The following is a 19,350-nucleotide window of genomic DNA, read 5'->3' as shown; positions in this document are numbered from 1 at the left end:
GTTTAACCTGAATCAAGCGGTGACCGTGTTTTTTGTGCCGACTGTCACAATCACTCTTGTAAAAACAGGATAATGGGTCTCAAACAAGTGTTTTAATTTCACAGCAAAATGACCCATTAACCCAGAGCAAACACGGGCCACTGAGCCGCGGATCAGCAAACCTCATCATATGTTGTGTTTGAGTTAAAGCGCCACTGCAGGTTTCCTATAGTTCAAATCCCAGTTGGCGATCATTTGATGTCCTAAAAAGGCAGCAAAGCAAAAACGCAACAAGTCTGAGTGTCTAAAACAGATTTAGTGCCTCGTTCAAACCCTAAACCTTCCCGTATGGATCTCTGCTGGTGGGAGACGGGAAATCAGACTTCCTCCCATGAGAAACTTAATGGATGGAGTGCGGACTGATGATAAACCCAGAATCCCCTGTACACACAACAACATGATTCAAACCGGGGGCTTGATTCACAAAATTGTTCCTAAGAAAGAAGTTTAACGAAGCTTTGCTGTGAATGTGCTTACCCTCAGGCCATCCAAGATGTAGATGAGTTTGTTTCTTCATCAGATTTGGAGAAATGTAGCATTACCTCACTTGCTCTCCAATGGATGTGAATGGGTGCCGTCAGAATGAGAGTCCAAACAGCTGATAAAAACATCACAATAATCCACACCACTCCAGTCCATCAGTCAACATCTTGAGAAGTGAAAAGGTGTGTGTTTGTAAGAAACAAATCCATAATTAAGATGTTTTTAACGTTAAACCACACTAAAAAAAATCCGTAAAATTTACGGTAAAAAAACGGCAGCTGTGGTTGCTGGAATTTTACTGTAAAAAATACGGTAGCGACATTTTAGGTTTTACGGTTTTAACTTACATTTACAGTTAAATACCGTAATTTCATTAACTGATATATATGTTCATATACCAACCTATTGAAGTATTGAAATCTGTTTTGCACCTTTGTAATACACTGATAACCACCAAATGCAGGAGGTGATGAGAAAGTCACACGATGAACCAAAGCCCATCACAAGCAGCTTTTAAATAATAACATATATAGACGGTGCACAGTGTGTCATTCACACAAACACTAAACACCATCACGGTAACACACATGAAACTGAAATAATGCAATAAACATTCATTTAACAACATTAGGTGTAACACACAACCCTAATATACAAAACTGATAAGAAAAACTAAGAAGGAACATAGTTATTTCAACAAAAAAACATCAACATTTGAAATGCAACGCAGGGAATTCTGGGAATGTCAATTTATGGTTATTCACTGTAAATTATACGGTCTTTTTCACTTCCAAAAACGGTATACTACCGTAAAATTACATGTAGTGTCCAATACAGTTTTTCACCGTATATAGTAGGGGAGATTACCGTTAACCATTTAACAGGTTTTTACTGTAGCATTTTTACAGTCTTTTACCGTTAAATTCACAGTCATTTTTTACAGTGCATCTTTCCAGCTAAAATACGAGTCCACAATACATAATGATACTTGCTCCGGTGAAAAAGTCATCTGGTCTGAATCAGGAGAGAAATCTGCACAGATCAAGCACCATTTACAAGCCAAAACAGTTCTAAACAAATATGTGTGTGGATTTTGATGTGAGAGACAACAGGAGATGGACTTTTTCACTGAAGGAAGAGTTATTATGGATTATGGACTTGCAGTTTAAGTTAAAAACTTCTCAAATGGAGACTCATATTTGAGCTGAAAGCAATGGTTTAAATAAAGCCACAATGATGGATTTGTTTCTTGCAAACAAACAGCTTTTGGCTTCTCAAGTCACTGATGGACTGGAGTGGTGTGGATTATTGTGATGTTTTTATCAGCTGTTTCGACTCTCATTCTGACGGCACCCATTCACTGCAGAGCATCCATTGATGAGCAAGTGATGTAATGCTACATTTCTCCAAATCTTATAAAGAAACAAACTCATCTACATCTCGGATGACCTGAGGGTGAGAACATTCACAGCACATTTTCAGTTTTGGGTGAACTATTCCTTTAAGATATGTTTTTTTTCCCTCAGGAAATTACCAGTTTCAAAACAATTCTTAAGAAAGAATCAGCCCTGCTGAATAAAACTGTTTAAAACTGCCAAAGGTGGTTAGTTAGTCTACTAGCCTTGGTAATCTGGTTGTGATGGTCTTATATATGGTTTTAGAGGGGCTAAAAACCAGCTTTATGGGTTGTGAGACCAGCTAAACTACTTGCTACTAAAGTTGTTAACAGAGTTAAAACAAAAACACAATATATTACATCTACAGCTTCTGTTAATTTGACTATAACAATATAAATGTTAATAATGCTAAAGTACACTAACTGTTGCTTTGCAACCAGTTCCAATGAAGCTGTCTTTTAATATTTTTAATTGGCACATTAACTGGCTTATGCAAACGATCATATGCAATAACTAACACGCAGAGCACTGGCATAAACACCACATGTGGAGCATTAAAGCCAAACACCGGTGGTCCTCATCAAACCTCATGGGAGCCGATAAGAGATCGAATGAGCTGGAATTCCGCTTCGTTAATATTGTGGTTAATGCGGTTAAATTGTTCAGTGTGCTAGTGTGTGTGTTTAAAGATCTGTGAGCAGTTTTCACTCACAGGAAAGCACAAGCTGTTAGCATTGCAAACAAACATTTTATACGCACAAACAAGAGCTTAGTTCTTCTTTAAAGGGGTAAATCGCCCAAAATGAACATTCTAGTATGACTTTCTCTTTTCTGCAGAGCACAAAAGAAGATATTTTATGAAATATTCCACAAAATATCTTCTTTTGTGCTTCCGCAGAAGAAGAAAAAAAATCATACAGGAGTGACATGATGGTGAGTAAATGATGACAGAATGATGATTTTCGGATGATTTATCCCTTTAAATTAAGGATTCGGTTGTGGCATGGTGTCGATTACAAGCAAAATTATGCTAAATGGTACAACAGCAATGCAAGTGCAATGAACTAGTAGCCCAAAGGGTTTCACAGTCTTCAAAGTGTTTTTTTTTTTGCTAAGCAATGTACATAAATATATTATGGTCTACAGCAGGGGTCGGCAAGTACATTTGGCATCGGGCCAAAAACAATTTCGCTACTAGATGGTGGCCCAGAACATAGTCAAAGTATAATTTAAGCAATTAACTGGTGAAAAATGCAACTAGAATTGCCTGTAACAGACTGCTAGACAGTCATTAATAAAAAGCCACATTTGTGTGGCGGTGTCCGGCAGAGTATGTGAGCGGAGTAGAGTGGCAACAATTTCCCCTCCACGAGTCCACGCTCCGAGCATTTAATAATCACTCCGCTCCAGGTTCACCATTTCCCGCTCATGCTCCACTCCGCTCTCACTGATATCAGAAACACCGCTCCGCGTCTAAAGTTCTACAGAATCACAGTTCTGTTCATAACGTATATTAAAAAATAAAATAAACAAAATAACAGGAGAGTTTCAAAGTGGCTTATTGGAACACTAGCGTGCAAACTTTTTGACAAGCTAATAACATGGTTGTCAGCATTAAAAGGTATAATTGCTGCTTTTTTGCAGTTCAAATTTTGTTTGTGATGAAAATAAGTCTTCAAATTTCTGCTCAATCGAAATCGGATTCAGATGAAGTAGCACTGTAAGATTACACTTGTTTGAATGCATTATTGAGAGAGCGATTGCGTGTGCATAAGTGTTGTAGTAGGCTACTTGTTTAAATCATGCTTTCGGCTGAAAATATTCAGTATCGAGAAGGAACACATTTCTTGAGAACTAGGCTATAACTTCCCGCTCATGTCCATTGCCGTCATCATAGCCTTCACATTCTTTCTGATTTGAGTGATCCTTCACTATCAAAAGCCACATTTGTGTGGCGGTGTCCGGCAGAGTATGTGAGCGGAGTAGAGTGGCAACAATTTCCCCTCCACGAGTCCACGCTCCGAGCATTTAATAATCACTCCGCTCCAGGTTCACCATTTCCCGCTCATGCTCCACTCCGCTCTCACTGATATCAGAAACACCGCTCCGCGTCTAAAGTTCTACAGAATCACAGTTCTGTTCATAACGTATATTAAAAAATAAAATAAACAAAATAACAGGAGAGTTTCAAAGTGGCTTATTGGAACACTAGCGTGCAAACTTTTTGACAAGCTAATAACATGGTTGTCAGCATTAAAAGGTATAATTGCTGCTTTTTTGCAGTTCAAATTTTGTTTGTGATGAAAATAAGTCTTCAAATTTCTGCTCAATCGAAATCGGATTCAGATGAAGTAGCACTGTAAGATTACACTTGTTTGAATGCATTATTGAGAGAGCGATTGCGTGTGCATAAGTGTTGTAGTAGGCTACTTGTTTAAATCATGCTTTCGGCTGAAAATATTCAGTATCGAGAAGGAACACATTTCTTGAGAACTAGGCTATAACTTCCCGCTCATGTCCATTGCCGTCATCATAGCCTTCACATTCTTTCTGATTTGAGTGATCCTTCTCTATCAAGCTAGCTAAATATGTTTAACGTGAATTCTTGCTAAATATGCAGTTATATTACGGGCCGGTGGTCACCGCTGGTCAATCACACCGCTCTACTCCGCGCTTCGCTCACATACTCTGATTGTGAGTAACTGTTGCTGTCATGACAGAAGCATTTAATAATCACTCCGCTCCAGGTTCACCATTTCCCGCTCATGCTCCACTCCGCTCTCACTGATATCAGAAACACCGCTCCGCGTCTAAAGTTCTACAGAATCACAGTTCTGTTCATAACGTATATTAAAAAATAAAATAAACAAAATAACAGGAGAGTTTCAAAGTGGCTTATTGGAACACTAGCGTGCAAACTTTTTGACAAGCTAATAACATGGTTGTCAGCATTAAAAGGTATAATTGCTGCTTTTTTGCAGTTCAAATTTTGTTTGTGATGAAAATAAGTCTTCAAATTTCTGCTCAATCGAAATCGGATTCAGATGAAGTAGCACTGTAAGATTACACTTGTTTGAATGCATTATTGAGAGAGCGATTGCGTGTGCATAAGTGTTGTAGTAGGCTACTTGTTTAAATCATGCTTTCGGCTGAAAATATTCAGTATCGAGAAGGAACACATTTCTTGAGAACTAGGCTATAACTTCCCGCTCATGTCCATTGCCGTCATCATAGCCTTCACATTCTTTCTGATTTGAGTGATCCTTCTCTATCAAGCTAGATAAATGTTTAACATGTTAATTCTTGCTAAATATGCTAAATATGCAGTTATATTACAGGCTGTTGGCATGCATTGTACTCGGGATGGAGCTCCGCTCACATACTCTGATTGTGAGGAACTGTTGCTGTCATGACAGATCTATTTCAGAACCAGCCACTATCAAAATAATCTGGCTGTGGGCGCGGGCCAGATATTATTGCTGGCGGACCAGTTGTGGCCACTTGTTGCCGACCACTGGTTTACAAGATGCTTCAAGAAACCTACCTGCAAAGCTCCATGAGAAACTCTGCTCAAGTGCACCGAGGGCAAAAGCTGCTTTAAACGCAAAAGATTTTCACAACAAATGCCGATTTAATTTACTTAACAGAAGTTACACTCTAAAAAATGCTGAAAAACTTTGGGTCAAATATGGACTAACCCAACTTTTGGGTTAAAAATGTAATTAAAAAATGTAACCCAACAGCTGGGTTAGTCCATATTTGACCCAAAATTGGATTGAAACAACCCAGCATTCTTAAGAGTATAATTGATAAAGAAAATCTATTTATGACATTATTTTTGACAGCATCCTCATTTTACAGCATTTTTACACAAGTGCCTAAAACATTTAGCAGTACTGTAGCTTTGCAGGTAGGTTTCTTGAAGCATCTTGGAGACGTTGCCACAGTTCTTCTGGATTGAGTCTGTCTCTGTTTCTTCATGTAATCTCAGACAGACTGATGATGATCAGATCAGATGTGTGGAGCACTGGCTGTTGTCAGACAAAAATCTCACCGGATTATTACAATTAATGGCTAAATGAATGTTTGGAAATGTAAACTGATATTTCCTACTGACACACTACAGCAAAAGATAGAAATAACTGACTTAACACCATCTGTTTTGTTGGTGATAATACTAGTGTTATAATCATTTTGGCCACCGCTGTACACTCTAAAAAATGCTGGGTTAAATACAACCCAGTGCTGGGTAAAATAGGGACAAACCCAGCAATTGGGTTGTTTTGACCCAGCGGTTGGGTTACTACTACCCAGAACTGCTGGGTCAAAACAGCCCAATTGCTGGGTTTGTCCATATTTTGCCCAGCACTGGGTTGTATTTAACCCAGCAATTTTTAGAGTGAACCTATATTTAACTGTTTGAACAATATTATTGCTAAAATGTAGTAGGTGCTGGATATTGGGACTTGCATCCCAACTAAAGTCTATGCCCTTGATTATTATGATAATCTGTAGTCATTCTGTAATTTTTTCCCCTGAAAGTACAAAAAATGAGCTACCGCTGGAAACGCATGCATTGCACGTGTCGGAGTCTTTTGTCTTTTTTGGCGCGTGCCGCCCCACTGACGTAAACGCCTCAAAAGCGCCTGCTCCTTTGAAGTGGAAGTGGAATAATAAAGGTCCGATTCATAATGACCCCAGATGTGTATTAATGAGTCCGTCATGGATAATGCTATGGAATGACAGGCTGAAGCCATTACTGTCCCAGCCCTCCTGCCGTACCCCAGACTTCCTGTCCATCGGGAACATATGGGATGTCCCGACGCTGGCTTTCCATTAGAGATCCGGTCCGGTGCTGTTGGGAGAAAAGCATATGGATGCTGGTAAACATTGAGGAACAAGCTGTGTTTTGGAACTGGTTTAAGATGGTTCAGTTAGCAGCTTAAGATGGATTTTCCAAAAGGAAAAGGCTCATGATTACATGTCATGACTTTATATCGCACTGATGCAAATCCAGTGCTGTTTTCCTTCACATCTGTTCTTCACATTACCATACTGTGATGAGAACTGCAGAGGGCCAACTTCCTCTCTGTGCAGGAAAAAGCACCTCAGCAAAAAAATGGTTTTCCTTTCGTTACAGTTTTAGCTGAGAGCTGGGAATCCTAGAGGGACTCTGTAGGCTAAATCCCAAATCATCCCAGTCCAGAAAGAGACCAGAAGGGAGACAGATGAAAAAGAAAATAAATGAAAATTGACATCTGAATATTGAAAATCATCATTTACTCATCTTTATGTAATTTCAAACTCGTGACTTACTTTTTCTGTGAAAAGCGCTGAGCAGCTTAGACATTTAACATCTGGAGAAGACAAAAGCTGAAACAAATCCAGCATTAGGATGTTTTTAACTTCTGGCAATAATACACAACACTTCCATCCGGTGAAAAAGTGGTCTGGTCTGAATCAGGAGAGAAATCTGCACAGATCGAGCACCGTTTACAAGCCAAAACGAGATCAAAATGTGTCTATAAACAAATATGTGGCTGGATTTGGATATGAGAGACAACAGGAGATGCACCTTTATACTGGAGGAAGTGTTATTATGAATTATGGACTCAGATTTTAGTTAAAACCGTCTTAATGCTGGATTTGTCTCGGCTTTTGTCTTCTCCAGATGTTAACTGATGGACTGGAGTGCTGTGGATTACTTGTGGATTACTGTTTTTATCAGCTGTTTTGGACTCTCATTCTGACGGCACCCATTCACATTCATTGCTGAGCAAGTGATGCAATGCTACACTTCTCCAAATCTGTTCCCATAAACTCACTTAATACCTTAGATTTGGCTTCTCAAGAAAATGTACGTTTGGCTTTAAGTATGTTTATACATTTATACTGGAAAACAAGACAAAATACTGAGGAAGAATATCATTTTCACAGTGTGTGCATGACATGATCAAAAAATATAAACTATTTCTTTAATCCTGACCTTTGACCGGTTTAACATCTGTATTATTAGGGTTTGATTGTTCTTTGTTTATGCTAATTACACACCCAAGAACTAAACAGATCAAACTATTATGATCTATGTGCGAACAAACAGAGTCAGAGTTACATAAACCGCAGATGTTTCTCGCCTGAAGTTGCCCAAGACATTGTTTTTTGTATAATTGGTTCTTTAGAAGAGAAGAGAGAGAAAGACTCAGTAATTTAAGTGTTTGTGCTTTACAAACTATTTCTCCGTATTGTCTGGAGCGACAGCTGAAGGTCTCTGGGTACTGTGGCATCTCAGAGAAGACACTCTGATGGTTTTACTTGCCTGGATAAAGGTGAATCGCTTTCTCTTTCTGTTCTTCCGAAAGCAGGACATTTGCTCACAGACAGATGAGAGAAACACTGTTAAACACTCGAGGAACATTTGCCCTGAAATCTCTGGGAAGCAGATCTTGGACTGGTTTTCCAGTAAAGTGCATGGATTTAAATGTCATCCGTCTCTTTCCCAGAACATCCCACATGAGCCAATCAGAGAACATACAGTTTTCCGTACAGATCCGTCCTCCAACAGCAAAGCTGCGCCAATATAACTGTCATCGGCCAATCAGGTGCTGACCTGTAAAAGTCAAGAGGAATAAAGTTAAAAGCTTTCAAGTCGCTCATTAAACTCAACTTATATGAGAAAATGCATTTGGAGTTCAGCATGATGGGAACGATCAAGAAACTCAGATGTTTGCTGCTCATCTGATATTTATAGAGCTCATCAAATCATAAACTTGTATTTTGTGGCTTTTAGTTTATGTGCGTTAGCTTTGAGCTCATCTCTATGCTAGCGAACTCACAAAAGTAAAGGTTAAAGGTATTAAAAATATATTCAAACTCAAAACTCCCTTTTCAAAAAAATTATTTAAAAATGAAAAAAGGTAAATATTTTCTAAAATAGTGTATTAAAAATATATTTATTTATGTTTAATGCTGTTTTAATATTGAACATATATTTAAAATATCAATATGTCAAATGCAATATATATATATATATATATATATATATATGTAAAAATCTAAATACATTTGTTAAAACATTACCTTTAATATTTGTGTTTTAATATATCCAACTCAAACCTGCTTTTTAAAACCTAAATATTGAAAAACATCTGCAAACTAAAATATTGTTGTATGCCTCATCTTTTTTCGTACCCAACTCCAGCATCCTTTTTCAAAATAAGCATTTTAAAAAATGTATCTAAAAAAATAAAGTTTTTAATATTATTTTATTTAATCATTTATTTAATATTAATGTTTGTTTTATTTAAATATTTAGTATGACCAAATCAACCATTAATTCATTAAAAATATTATATTTAATGTGTGTTTTATTATTTTTTTTAAATATATATTTTTTTAAATCCTAAAATGTCACATTTCACATCTACTAATGGTTGGTAGTTCGGCCTCAAATACACTCAGTTGAATCAGAAGTTGGCATGCCGCTCAAATAAAAACATATCAATATTTTAAAAGTATCACAGAAAGTTTCACCCTTTAGCACCCTGAACATTAATCTGAGATCCAAAAGTAAGTATTAAAACACCCAAAACATGACACACTCCACATTTAAGTGAAGGTCTATTCGCGTCTCTGTAAAAGAAGCCTGTTATCATGAGATTATCTCATCTGCAAACCATTACAACCCAGCGCATGTAACTCGCCCTACTTTAGTTAATTGCCATCGGCTGAGAATGGCCTGTCAGTGCATGAGAACAAGCTCTAGATTTTAAGAGTACCGTCACGCGGATTCGAAGGCCAAAGCGCTCTCGTAAAGACCTGTAAGTCAATACTCGTCAGGGTCTTTGAAGTGCTAATGGTGTGGGATTGAGACGACAGGATTGTCTGACCACAATCAGAGAATATCAATGGTGCTTTTGGACTTCACAACGACTCTGGAGTGTCAAGAGGAAAACTGCAAATGCAGAAAAGACCAGAGTGTTTCTTCTTATCATTCAGAGCCAGCTCTCTGACACGTCATCAGTTGTAGAACAACGAGATGAGTAAAGTTTGTAAACAAACTTTAATGTTGGCGTGACAAAGCCTTGTTTGACCGCTTGAAATAACTTTGAAAAGCGTGAAGTTTGAAGATTTTACTCGAAGTCAATAACGTTCTAGCACGTCGCTAAAATGTTTAAGCAAGTTGCTAACGTGATTTAACACGCTGATAACATTTTAGCACATTGGTAGCACGATTTAACGTGTTTCTAACATGTATTAGCATGCTTCTAACATGTTTTAACAAATTAAAAAGATTTAGCATGTTGCCGCCACATTTTAACACTTTGCTAGCACATTGCTAGTATGTTTTAGCATGTTGCTAATGTGATTTAGCACGTTGTTAGCATGATTTAACTAATTGTTAACATGTTTTAACTAGTGCTGTCAAAATTAGCGCGTTAAAGCAGGTGATTAATTAAAAAAATGTAACAGTTAACACAGGGGCGGAGCTAGGGTTGGCCATCCCACTCACAACTGCTGCTTCTGTCTCTTTTTTCTTGACAAGAATTGCGGTTATTTAGACGCAGAACGTCTTTACGAGCATATAAAACAGGAGACTTTTCAGCCGCGCGCTCCACTTCACCTCAGCGCCATGCGCTTGTCAAACAAGCACGGAAAAGCTACAGGTGGCGATCAGCTTCAGTAAACCTTCAGTGAACTGCAGTCAGATGAGATGTTGTCAGGCCATATGTCAATAAAAACGAATCTTCCTGTCCTGTCAGCCGTTATACTGTGCTCAGTGTGTGTGCTCTGCAATTGCACACACAAATACAGAGGCGTGCGCTGTAGCCTGTATCATTTCATTTTAAAGCATGAATGAAACTACGAACATGCACAGATCCATGTCACGTTCAGCAGCGACAGCTCTTAAAGTAATAGCAGCCAAATAACCTAATAACCAGCTGCTGTGATGTCTGTTAATCAAAGAACAAAAGAAAAAAAAGAGGAAATCAATAACTTTTGTAGCTTTAAGGATTCATCTACAGTATATTTAATTTAAAATGTAATGTTAGATAACTTTATTTCCTAATAGCTGAATTGATAGCTCTCTGTTATACTTTAATGTTAAGTGAAATCAGTAGTTTTGGTATCAGTGATACTCAACTTCAGTCATAAAAAAAGATGCCACTAAACAAATATTGAAAATATATCGTCTTTATGTTGTTTCTACATTAATTTAAAGATTGAATGTGAAATTATTGCAATTTAAAAGTATATTTAAAAACTTTAATGTTCGGTGGGATTAATCATGATTTATTTTCACAAATAAAATGTGCGATTAAATAGCTCTTTTTTTTTTTAATTGACAGCACTAGTTTTAACATGTTGTAAACACAGTGTTGACATGATTTAATGCATTGCTAGCATGATTTAACATTTTTAAGCATGTTGCTAACATGATTAGCACATTCGTTGTCCAAGGATAGTTGCTTTGTCAAGCCAACATAATTACTTTCTTTGATTGTATACGAAGAAAAAGCAGCACAGATCTGATGACAATATCAAAAAACAGATTATTAGTGATGAAAAGAGACAAAACAAGAAGAGATGTTGAGAACGTTGGGGGAGAAACACAGTTGACCTTCATTTCATGTATGCGTTTGGTCCATTGGTTTCCACAAAGACAGTCACACGCTCTGGAAGAAAGAAGAGCTTTGGTAAAACAACAACAACAACATGAAAGTAAAGAGCTTGTCTTCTAGAGTACTGACTCACAAAGCCATGTCTTATGTGATCTGCAGAGACTCTCGTGGATTTATATTATGACAGAGATGGAGAACAGCACAGGAACTGCAACTGGAGACTCTGAGGGAAACGTTTATTGCTCAGAGGTTCCTGTAGGTCAAGTGGTAAAGCATGACACTCGCAACGCCGAGGTCAAGAGTTCAATTCCCAGGGAACACATGCTAATAAATGCACTGTAAGTCACTACGGATAAAAGCATCTGCCAAAGGAATCCATGTAAACGTAAGTTTCCCTTTCATGGCTGGAGAGACGAAATGTTCCCAGTGACGTTTCATTCAAACATCAACTTTGTCCCAGATGTTCCTCCTCAAAGTGGTCAGATCTGGAAAAATAACATCAAGTAAAGTTACTACAAGTTCATATCGAGATCCCAAATATCTTGACAAACCTGACATCTCTTCTAAAAATCTGCAAAAGTTTCCATTTCAAAAGATTTGAGGCAAATTTGAGCAATTAAGGTTTGAGAGTTTCGACTAGTAGTAAAATACCTTTTAAGTGAACGAGGGTGATGGTTTTCTTGAAGCTGCTGCATCAGCTGCACATTAAGATCTTTATCACGCTCATTAAAGAAGCTTGTTAACCGTGATTCATAGATGACTCCCAAACAGCAGGAATGGAACCATCAGCGGTGGGAATCTGAGCAGGACGTGGCCTCGATCTGCTGAATCATCACAACATCTAAACAACTGGAAAAGCTCTCAGCCGTTCTCATGATGCTGAGATGGAGACGTTACACTGGAAAGAACAAGAAGGGCTTCTCCAATTTTTCATTGTTTGTCATCCGGATCTAGAGTGACACTTCAACCCTTACACTCTTAAAAATAAAGGTTTTAAAAAGATTGTTTTGCAGTGATTCCAAAGAAGAACCATCTTGGGTTCCTTAAAGAACCTTTCATGGAAAAGTTCTTAAAATAACTAGTTTTTGTCCGGGTGTGAAGAACATTTTAACCATCTGGTGCTCTTCGGCAATTTTTGACCAAAAATGAAGTAAACATGTGAAACACGTTTTATTTTTATTTTTTTAAATATATATAATTTTTTTTACTTCATTGGAATGGTACGAAACTAAGCATTTGCTTCTTAAATGAAAAAAAACTAAATAAAATCATGGACACGATTTGAAAAGGTTAAATGGTCCTGAAAACAAAGTAGTCAAAATGGGAAATGAATTTAGTGGAAATGTTTGGTACTGCGCCCAAACTAGCAAATCTTACAGAAAGCTCTTTTTTATATATATATATATACAGGTGCATCTCAATAAATTAGAATGTCGTGGAAAAGTTCAGTTATTTCAGTAATTCAACTCAAATTGTGAAACTCGTGTATTAAATAAATTCAATGCACACAGACTGAAGTAGTTTAAGTCTTTGGTTCTTTTAATTGTGATGATTTTGGCTCACATTTAACAAAAACCCACCAATTCACTATCTCAACAAATTAGAATATGGTGACATGCCAATCAGCTAATCAACTCAAAACACCTGCAAAGGTTTCCTGAGCCTTCAAAATGGTCTCTAAGTTTGGTTCACTAGGCTACACAATCATGGGGAAGACTGCTGATCTGACAGTTGTCCAGAAGACAATCATTGACACCCTTCACAAGGAGGGTAAGCCACAAACATTCATTGCCAAAGAAGCTGGCTGTTCACAGAGTGCTGTATCCAAGCATGTTAACAGAAAGTTGAGTGGAAGGAAAACATGAGGAAGAAAAAGATGCACAACCAACCGAGAGAACCGCAGCCTTATGAGGATTGTCAAGCAAAATCCATTCAAGAATTTGAGTGAACTTCACAAGGAATGGACTGAGGCCGGGGTCCAGGCATCAAGAGCCACCACCAACAATTCACTAAAAATGTTTTTTTTATTGGTCTTATGAAGTATTCTAATTTGTTGAGATAGTGAATTGGTGGGTTTTTGTTAAATGTGAGCCAAAATCATCACAATTAAAAAAACCAAAGACATAAATTCAATGCACACAGACTAAAGTAGTTTATTTAATACACGAGTTTCACAATTTGAGTTGAATTACTGAAATAAATGAATTTTTCCATAACATTCTAATTTATTGAGATGCACCTGAATATATAAACCTCAGATTTGGAACACAACTTGTTTAGATTTATGACTTTGCTTTTCTCACAGTGTTAGAGTAAAACATGTTTTGGAAAATATGTACTTCATATAAAATATTTTTGTGCATTTTCATAATAACAAACTTGAACATCTATAACTTTTTTTTTTTTTTTTTACTTTTTCACTTCAGCATTAATTTGGCTTCTATGTCCTCTTTAAAAAAATTAAAAAGTTGGAAATGTAAGGTCTACGCTCAAAGTGGTTAACAGGTAAAACGTTTTTTTTAAATTACTATAAGTTTAATTTAGTACAATAAAATCCCCTGAAAATACAAAATATTTAATAAAAAAACATTGAAATTAAATATAGTACATTCATTTAATTGAAGTAAAAAAATAAATAATTTTTGACCACCACACAAGGAGCACCAGAGGTTTGATCATTTAAATAACCTTTGTCCATTATAAAGAACCCTTTGTGCAAAGGTAAGATTCCATGAATGTTCTACATGGAACCATCAATGACAATAAAGAACATTTATTTTTAAAAGTGTAAGAAAGAAACAACTCTATCTCACAGACAGCAATAACATGAAATGGTGAAGAGGTGCATTTTGCTTCTAAGATTTCCCTCCTGGGAAGAAACGTCTCCAATGACCTCACACCTGTCTCCTCTAGAGTATCAGAAGAGATCTCAACAACGTCTCAAACTTTGCTCTTAACTTTGTTGCTCTGTGACAACTATTTGCATTGATGGGATTTTATCCCTCAATCAACTCTGTAGATACACTCTGACTGGCAACCCAGCGGGAAACAATGAAGTGATGGTCAAGTTCAGAAAGGCTTCCCGTCTTTCATGGAGAAGGAGATTGGCCCCAGGAGAGAGTTCACACTCCTCTGTCAGCGGTCACACCGCACTTAAAACGACTCGGAGACATTTCACAAGTCTACTGATAAGTGAAGGCCAACTCACTTCCACTTTATCCCTCTAAACCTGGATTTAGAGTATCTAGAGATTCCCTCAAACAAAACCAACCTCTCCTATTAAAAACACAAAATACTTACCTCACAGCTCCATATGGGAGGCACTTCTCTGGTTGGCCACTTTACTGTTACATCACTGTCAAATATTTAAGGATTGGTTGAAATCTCCAGCTGCTTTAGCCCTACACATTTAAACTCTCAAAGTATGAATACAAAACTTGAAATATTTGAGCAAAACAGAGACAATGCTGTAATAGAAATGGCAGAATTACACAAAACATTCATCAGAGATTCCATATTTGACTTTCTTTATCATTTTTATTTGGTGATGTTCATTTCTTTCTCCATACAGCATATTTAGCTGTTATTAACAGAATATTTGAACCATTTTTACTCAGAATTTCACAAACAATTACAAAGAAATATCAAACAACACACTGAATTAAACATGACATTTTGAGAAAAACTGTTTAAAATACTATTTTCTTGTAAAATGTTTCATTTACACCTTCAAAAAATATTTTTTGGTGTACTCACCCTAATCTCGTTCCAAACATATGCTTAATAACATACTGTATTTTATCTGCAAAACAAGAGAAACACATATTAAGGCCCTTTTCTTACAACAAAAGTCCATAATGATCAGTGAATGTCAAGAGATTGTCAAAAATTACAAAAAAGCACAATAAAAGTACCATGACTGTAGTCCATGTGACTTTATATTCTAAGTCTTGTGAATTCATATAACAGTTTTGTGTAGGAATAATATATGAACAAACCCCTCAGTAAAAACCTTCAGAATATAGACAGGAATAAAACGGCTAAGTTTGGTGTTTGTAAGTGCTGCTGAAATGTAGGAAAAACTTTTTTTAAATATGTATTATTGAAATCTACAGACGCAAATGGATAAAATACAACAAAATAAACACTTAAAAGTGTATTTTGAATGTTTACCTTCCACTAGTCTGAAAGAAGATTCTACTTTCACAAAAAAATAAATAAAAAGAAAGTATAAAGCTAACAATAAAATATAATACAGAAAAAAATCACCATGTTTTTAGGAATAAAATGCTATATAAATCAGTGTGAATGATACATAATCAAAAAACCTTTTGTTTGGTGTATGTAAGTATTGCTGAAGTGGAGGAGAAAACCTTTGAAGATATGGATTGTAATTGAAATTTTTACAGACGCAAACAGATAAAGTGCAAAAATAAACTCTGGTGAACAATATATGAACAAACCCCTCAGTAAAAACCTTCAGAATATAGAGAGGAATAAAACTGCTAAGTTTGTTGCATGAAAGTGCTGCTGAAGTGGAGGAGAAAACTTTTAAAGAAATGTACTGTAATTGAAATCTAAAAACACAAACAGATAAAGTGCAATAAAATAAACACATAAACATGTATTTTGGATGTTTTCTTTCCACTATGGAAGCAAAATAGCCCAAAAGGTGGGTGTTGGGGGGTCTTGCCTTAAATCACGTTTTTAAAACAAACCAATGTACGAATCTCCTCCAGCTCGACTTGTGTGGTATAAAGTTAGGATTATTCTGAGGTTTTTATCTTCTCACCTGTGGTCTGTATGGAACGAACACATGCCCTCGCTGACAGTAAACACTTGTTGGGTGCACAAAGCATCAGGCTCTGGGAAAAATTAGGAGCAACTGGACTAAAACAGTTCCGGAGGGGAGGAAGTGTGCGTTTACATCCACCATGCAATGCTCCTGCTGGGAACAGTACACTTCCAGAAGTAGAAACGCAGCGAGATACAGGTCTGGATGGAATCTGCAGACTGTTCTCACATTTTCTCCGCTAATTTCTTGGAGAAATCTGCGCAATGATTTCAACACAGTGAAATATATTAAACAGAGTGTTACAGGTAGTGGGAAAAAGTTTAAATTAGCTAAAGGAATTGCTCGTGCAATGTCGTTTAAAGGTTTCAACATGGTGAAATTAGTTAAACAGAACAATTAGTCAGGAAAACTATCAAATTACCTAAAATGCACCTGCAAGATTTTTAAAAGATTGTTTGATTGTAATAAGAGCCCCCATTAGAAATATTTGCATTTGTGTACAAACCAGTACAAATATACAAAACAAGATATTTAGCACGACAAATCATGAATAAAAGCCCTTTATCTATTACTGTTGCTCATACATTTGTTTGGTTTTTACCCTCCTTTTGTGTTGGTCAATTTGACCCCAATTTTTATTTATTTTTTGTACAGTACTGTACTGTATTTCTTCTTAAAATTGGACTCTCATTTAGGGCGATTCGTATGCATGAAAAGTTGAAATATGTTTTAGAAAGGCTGTACAAATGTTGGTGACATCACTATTGTTTTGGTCATATTGACTCCCATTGGTTTTCATGCAATTTGCCAAAAATCAACACTTTAAAAAACATAAAAAAGTCAAGTAAAAAAAAAAAAAAACGAAAATCTTAAAATTTGAAATGTATTTTAGCCTGGCAAAGACTATAATATGAAATACATGATAATTTATGAAATTTAGGCTCAAAGTTTACTCAAAATTGAAGACTTGTCTTCTGAATCATCCGGGGAAGCTTTGCTGTTTCCTCATATATTCAAGTTTAAAAAAGTCTGTGAAGGGATGTTTTGGTTGTTAGTTTTTTTGGATCTCAATTACTAGTTACAACATTGAAAATAAGTGCTCATTTTTGGGTTACGGTTTCACATGAAAACCAACGGTTGGTCAATCTGACAAATTGTACCCAGATATTCAGTACAATAGGAGAGTTAAAAAACATTTATACTTTAGAATGAAAAATAAATATAGCTTAGCAAGCACCACTTATAAAACATATGGGTGTAAGTGATCATTTCAGGACTTTGTTTGCCATTTAAACTTCTAAAGTTGAAGAATGTGGGTGTCATTAGTATGATCCAATGAACTAAGACAGACATAAAAGCAATGTTTTTACACGCATGCATCAGTCAAAAATGGCATTAACAAAACACTTTGCAATTGATTTACTTATAAAATCCTTAACGCAATGCACCAAACACAAATTCCCAATTGCCAAGACTGAGATCCTGATTCGATTTAAATGTTATCGCGCTGAAGTGTTTCTCAACAGCAAAAGTGGCCAATTATCTCAGTAAAAAGTGTCCTGTTGTTCTCGGCTGGCTCGATCCTCCTCACATGTCATCCATTATTCAACAGTCGCTGTTTTTGGACCGAGTTGAACGGCACAAATATAGCCTTGTGTTTGCCGGATTCGTCATCCCAGATGCTTTAAACGCAGTTTATTGTGTTTACTATGATGACATATTTCAATAGTTCAATCGTAGACGCCCACAGAACTTTCCGCCCAACAAAAGCGGCGTTAGAAGGATTTTCCACTCTGATGTTACTTGTCAATACAGTACAGACTGTTTGCTGGCTTAGCGAACTGACATATTGTTCCTTTTAAAGACGCGGCTCATATTTGGCCTGGTTTAACTCTGCTGATCTCAGCGCGAGCTGCTGAAAGCTGCTCGACAGGCTCTGTGCTTCTCATGTAAAGTCTAAAGACGACACGGGCATGTTCTGGGCTTTAGCAGACTGCTGGAGGCGACGCGACGAGCCTGAAATCATTCACAGGTTTAGCATTAGAACAGCAGAAACGTCATTTTCCACCTAAAGTGTGTGTGTCTTCTGAGAATCCTTATTGTTCCCATGTGGGATCTATAAAGATTTCTCTCCATTGCCCTTTAGCCAAAGATGCATTACTGCACATAATAAAGAACATCAGCTGCGCGGTTATAAAAATAGCTGCTCTGTAATGTAAAGTGTTTTGAGATGTTCAGCTTTTGATTGACTGCCAGACGATAAAACCTGAACAGACTCTTAGATCAGCAACCAAAATGAATGCACATATACACACACACACATATATATATATATATATATATATATATATATATATATATATATATATATATATTTATTTATACACAATATATATATATATATATATATTTATTTATACACAATATATATACACATATATATATATATATACTGTATATATATATATATGGTCTGATTGGATTATATGTAGTTTTGGGTCAGTAAGATTGTTCTGTTTTGAAAGAAATTAATCAGTAAGGATGGATTAAACTGATCAAAAGTGACAATAAAAACATTTATAATGTTACAAAAGATTTCCACTTCAAATAAATGCTGTTCTTTTCAACTTTATGTTCTTAAAAAAAAATAACTATTGGAGTTTAAACAAAAATATTAAGCAGTCCATCTGCTTTCAGTGTTGATAATAATGTATTTTCGATCAGCAAATCAACATTTGAATTATTTAAAATTTTTAAATATATTTAAAAGGAAAATGGTTGTTTTAAATTGCAACATTATTTTAATATTGTTTTTATTTGAATATTTTAATGCTGATTTTACTGTATGTTTGATCAAATAAATGCAGTCTTGGTGAGCAGAGGAGACTATATTTAATTAATATCTCATTAATTAATAAATAATAATTAGCCAAATAAATGGGTCACAGGGCAGTTTTGAGGGAAAGGGGGGAAAAATACACACACACACACACACACATACATACATTTATATATA

Source organism: Sinocyclocheilus grahami, unplaced genomic scaffold, assembly GCF_001515645.1.
Source record: "Sinocyclocheilus grahami isolate Dianchi unplaced genomic scaffold, SAMN03320097.WGS_v1.1 scaffold1431.1, whole genome shotgun sequence".
Taxonomy (NCBI): domain Eukaryota; kingdom Metazoa; phylum Chordata; class Actinopteri; order Cypriniformes; family Cyprinidae; genus Sinocyclocheilus; species Sinocyclocheilus grahami.
The sequence above is the reverse complement of the archived record's forward strand: the minus strand, read 5'-3'. Positions refer to the sequence as shown.